Source organism: Salvelinus sp. IW2-2015, unplaced genomic scaffold (genome assembly GCF_002910315.2).
Source record: "Salvelinus sp. IW2-2015 unplaced genomic scaffold, ASM291031v2 Un_scaffold1852, whole genome shotgun sequence".
Lineage (NCBI taxonomy): Eukaryota > Metazoa > Chordata > Actinopteri > Salmoniformes > Salmonidae > Salvelinus > Salvelinus sp. IW2-2015.
The window spans coordinates 71,967-77,574 of record NW_019943217.1 but is presented as its reverse complement, the minus strand read 5'-3'; the positions used below and the strand labels follow the sequence as shown (position 1 = coordinate 77,574).

The 5,608-nt window shown below is 51.9% G+C and overlaps 1 protein-coding gene across 1 annotated transcript in view; it reads left to right on the top strand.

Moving 5' to 3' along the window:
- The window catches only part of LOC112072192 (MOB kinase activator 3B), a 21,651-nt gene extending 16,336 nt beyond the window's left edge, over positions 1-5,315 (top strand). The window contains exon 4 of the mRNA XM_024139610.2: positions 4,819-5,315. The gene's annotated coding sequence lies outside the window, so the exon portion shown is untranslated. The remainder of the gene's footprint in view (positions 1-4,818) is intronic.
- The last annotated feature ends 293 nt before the right edge of the window (positions 5,316-5,608 follow it).

Here is a 5,608-nt window from a genome sequence, read left to right as displayed (position 1 = left end):
GGGTGGACTGTACTGGTGTTCACTAGAGCCTGACTGGGCTGGTGTCAACTAGAGGCTGACTGGAACTGATGTCATACTAGAGCTGACTGGACTGGTTCACTAGAGGCTGACTGGACTGTTGTAACTTAAAGACTGACTGACTGGTGTCACAAGGGCTGCTGACTCGGTGTCAACTAGAGCTGACTGGACTGGTGCAACTAGAGGCTGACTGGACTTGGATCACCTATTGGCATACCAGGGAACTGGTGTCACTAGAGGCTGACTGGACTGGTGTCACCTAAGAAGGCTGGAGTGAACTTGTGTTCAACTAGAGGCTGACTGGACTGGTATCACCTAGAGGCTACCTGGACTGGTGTCAACTAGAGACTGACATGGACCTGGTGCACCTAGAGGCTGACTGGAACTGGTGTCAAACTAGAGCCTGACTGGACTGGTGTCAACTTAGAGGCTGACTGACCTGGTGGTCACCTAGAGGCTGACTGACTGGTGTCACCTAGAGGCTGACTGACTGGTGTCACCTTAGAGGCTGACTGGACTGGGTCACCTAGAGGCTGACTGACTTTGGTGTCAAACTAGAGCCTGACTGGACTTGTGTCAACTAGAGGCTGACTGGACTGATGTCAACTAAGAGGCTGATTGGAGGGTATCCACCTAGAGGGCTGACTGGGGACTGTGGTGTCAAGTAGAAGACTGACTGACTGGTGTCTCACTAGAGGCTGGACTCGACTGGGTGTCACTAGCGCCTGACTGGACTGGTGGCAACTAGAGGCGTCACTGAACTGGTGATCCCTAGAGGCTGACTGACTGTGTCACCTAGAGGCTGACTGGACTGGTGTCACCTAGAGGTAGACTGGACTGTGTCACCTAGAGGCTGATGACTGGTGTCAACTAGAGCCTGACTGGACTGGTTGTCACTAGAGGCTGACTGGACTGATGTCGAACTAGAGGCTGACTGACTGGTGTCAAAATAGAGCCTGACTGGACTGGTGTCAACTAGAAGGCTGACTGGACTGATGCAACTAAGGTGATTTACTGGTATCACCTAGAGGCTGACTTGACTGGTGTCAACTAGAGACTGACTGGAATGGTGTCACCTAGAGGCTGACTGACTGGTGTCAACTAGAGCCTGACTGGACTGGTGTCAAACTAGAGGCTGACTGGACGTGGTGGTATCACTAGAGGCTGACTGGCTGTGTCAACTAGAGGCGTGACTGATTGGTGGTCACTAGAAGCTGACATGACTGGTTCACTTAGAGGCTGACTGGACTGGTATCACCTAGAGCCGTGACTGGAATGGTGTCACTAGAGGCTGACTGGACTGTGTGTCACCTAGGCGGCTGACTGGACTGGTATCACCTAGAGCCTGACTGGACTGGTGTGTCACCTTAGAGGCTGACTGGGACTGGTTGTCACCTAGAGGCTGACTGGACTGGTTCACCTAGAGGCTGACTGGACTGGTGTCAACTAAGAGGCTGACTGGACTGGTGTCACCTAGAGGCTGATCGGACTGTGTCACCTAGAGCTGACTGGACTGGTGTCAACTAGAGGCTGGACTGGACTGGTATCACCTAGAGGCTGCTGGACTGGTGTCACCTAGAGGGCATGACTGTGACTGGTATCACCTAGAGGCTGCTTGGACTGGTGTAACTAGAGGCTGACTGGACTGGTATCACCTAGAGGCTTGAAAACTGGGGGGACTGGTATCACCTAGAGGATGACTGACTGGTGTCAACTAGAGGCTGACTGGACTGGTATCACTGAGAGGCTGACTGGACTGGTGTACACTAGAGGCTGACGTTGGACTGGTGTCAACTAGAGCTGACTGACTGGTGTCCCTAGAGGCTGACTGGACTTGGGGTGTCAACCTAGAGGTGACTGGACTGGTGTCACCTAGAGGCTGACTGGAATGGTATCACCTAGAGCCTGACTGGACTGGTGTCAACTAGAGGCGTGACTGGACTTGTAGTTACTAGAGGGCTGGCTGGACTGGTGTCAACTAGAGGACTGACTGGACTGGTGTCACTAGAGGCTAACTGACTGGTGTCAACTAGAGCCTGACTGGACTGGTGTCAACTAGAGGCTGACTGACTGGGTCACCTAGAGGCTGACTGGACTGGTGTCAACTAGGGGACTGATGGGACTGGTGTCAACTAGAGGCTGACTGGGACTGGTGTCAACTAGGGCTGACTGGACTGGTATCACCTAGAGGACTGACTGGACTGGTGTCACCTAGGCTGATGGACTGGTGTCACCTAGAGGCCTGACTGGACTGGTGTCAACTAGAGGCTGACTGGACTGGTGTCACCTAGAGCTGACTGACTGGTGTCACCTAGAGGCTATGACTGTGTCACCTAGAGGCTGGATGGACTGGTTACCTAGTGCTGGTGGACTGGTGTCACCTAGAGGCTGACTGGACTGGTGTCAACCTAGAGGCTGGACTGGACTGAGGTGTCACCTTAGAGGCTGACTGGACTGGTGTCAACTAGAGCTGACTGGGACTGGTGTCACCTAGAGGCTGGACTGCACTGGTGTCACCTAGAGGCTGACTGCTGGTGTCACCTAGAGGCTGACTGGACTGGTGTCACCTAGAGCTTGATGGACTGGTGTTCACCTAGAGGTTGATGACTGGTGTCACCTGGCTGACTGGACTGGTGTCACCAGAGGCTGACTGGACTGGTGTCAAAACTAGCATGCCTGACTGGACTGGTTGTCACCTCAGAGCCTGACTGGACTGGTTCACACTAGGGACTGACTTGGACTGTGTCACCATAGAGGCTGGACTGGACTGTATCACTAGAGGCGACTGGACTGGGTCACTAGAGCTGGACTGACTGGTGTCACCTAGAGGCTGACTGGACTGGTGTCCCTAGAGGCTGACTGGAACTGGTGTCACCTAGAGGCTGACTGGACTGGTATCACTATGAGGCTGACTGGGGGACTGGTTGTTCACTAGAGGCTGACTGACTGGTGTCCACCTAGAGCCGCGCCCCCCATGGACTGGACTGTGTCACCTAGAGGCTGACTGGACTGGTGTCACCTAGAGGTGACTTGGACTGGTGTCACCTAGGGCTGACTGGACTGGTGTCAGCTAGAGTGACTGGCTGGTGTTCACTAGAGGCTGACTGGACTGGTGTCACCTAGAGGCTGGATGGGCTGGTGTCAACCTAGAGGCTGACTGGACTGGTGTCACTAGAGGCTGACCTGGACTGGTGTCACCTAAGGCTAACTGACTGGTGATCAACAGGGGCTGACTGGACTGGTGTCAACTAGAGGCTGACTGTACTGGTGTAAAGGCAGCGATTATAATAGATGTTCATGTTTTCTTCACATGTGTGTTGCCTGGGTCCAGTGTTCCTTTTAGAACATTCTAAGTTTAGTTGTAGGTTTTCTTGTATGGTCCATTTTCCCCTCTTGTCTACTTCCTCTATCAGCCTCCATATGCTGGGGAACAGGGAGATGTAATCAGCCTCTATCAGGCTGTTCATCCAGTGGAACAGGAGAGATGTAATCAGCCTTCTATCACGCCTCATACAGTGAACAGGGAGGATGTAATTTCAGGCCTCAATCAGCTCCATACAGGGGAACGGAGATGTAATCAGGCCTCTATTCAGCCGTCCATACAGTGGTAACAGAGAGATGTAATCAGGGCCTCTATCAGCTCCATTCAGTGGAACAGGGAGATGTACTCAGGGCTCTATCAGGCCTCACTACAGTGGAAAGGAGAGATGTACTCAGGCCTCTATCAGCCCTTCCATTTAAGTGGAACAGGAGATGGTAATCAGCCTCCATACAGTGGAACAGGGAGAATTCATCTAGCCTCTATATCAGACGTCCATACAGTGGACAGGAGATGTATCAGGCTCAATCAGCCTCCATTACAGTGGAACAGGGAAATATACATCAAGGCCTGCTATCAGCCTCAGAAGTGGAACAGGGAGATGTAATCAGGCCTGTATCAGCCTCTACAGTGGACAGATGAGATGTAATCAGGCCTCTATCAGCCTCCATACAGTGGAACAGGGAGATGTAATCAGCCTCTATACAGTGGAACAGGGAGATGTAATCAGGCCTCTATCAGACTCCATACAGTGGAACAGGGAGATGTAATCAGGCCTCTATCACCCTCCATACAGTGGAACAGGGAAATATAATCAGGCCTCTATCAGACTCCATACAGTGGAACAGGGAGATGGGATCAGTCTGGTTCTGGTCGGCAGTACACGGCAGGGACAGACAGATGTCTTCTGCCAGCTCCTGTGAGTCCTTCTCATGTGGCCTTATGGTGGCTCAGGAGAGAGATTAGGACAAGAGGAGTGATGGGGGAATGGCCTGCAGGAATATATTTGTTCCTGCAGACCAGCTCTTGTGTAGTATAGATCTCCTAGGCAACAGAAAATAAACAAATACAGCAGCACACATGAAGCAGAAATAAGGACCAAGACGACTGGAGGTATTGGTGTTACCCTTCTACTGGCCCTGGTCGATGGAAGGAAGGCTGTTGCCTAGCTGTGAGTTCTCTGGGTGTGCTATCAGATTGACCTTGTGCCTAATAGGCTGACAGCCAGTGTGTATTAGCAGGCCATCAGGCTAGGTGTGTTAGCACGTTGACCATGAGAGTAGTGATGGCTCTCTCACCAAGGTGGAGCTCAGCTCAGTTTGCCAGCCTGTCACTGGGCCAAACTCCTTCTCTCCGCCGATACAGGGACTCACACCTGTCTTGGCCCGAACAGTTGTCATGAAATACTATCGAACGGTGTTGTTGAAAACAAATGAATTGAATGTTGAATCAGTCTCTAGTAACTTATTTATCTCTTCCAGAAAGATATGACGTCTGGGATGTGTCACTGAGGTGTTGTGGCAGAACCACCGGTGCTGCTGATGGTCTGGCAGGAGGTTACCATGGCTACGCTGTGGGAGGGGTCCCGTGAGCAGCAGAGTTGCCTCTGAAGCTTTATGACATCATCACTGTGCGTCTTGGTAGCCCGGAGAAGAACCTGTTACCTGCAGATACGCCTGCCTGGCTGGATGCGCACTGTAGCGAAGACAGACTACTACTATTTGTACGATCAACACTGTAGCAGAGACTACTAGACTCTGCTGTAGTCTGTCATGTTAAACAACTCTCTCTATAACACCAGATCACAGAGGAGGAGCTGATTAACTGATGTTTGCATGAGTTGATTATGTTCTATATAAGAGTATGACTACTAGGACCACTTACTGACTGACTGATTCACTGGCAGGCTGGCAGACTGTTTCACTGGCCAGTTGGATGACTAACTAATTAACTGGCTGGCTGACTGATTAACTGGCCAAGTGGCCTGGTCTGACTGTTTACTGGCCAGCTGGCTGGCTGACTGTATTCACTGCCAGCTGGATGACGTTGACTTGATTTAATGTGCCAGCTGGGTTAAGCTGGACTGTTTCCACTGGCCGCTGGTGGCTGACTGTTTCAGTGGCCGCTGGATGACTGGACTGATTAAAAACTGGCCAGCTGGCTGGCTTGACTGTTTCACTGCCAGCTGGATGACTGACTTGTTTCACCTGGCCAACTGCTGAGCTGACTGTTCACTGGCCAGCTGGATGACTGACTGGTTTCACTGCCAGC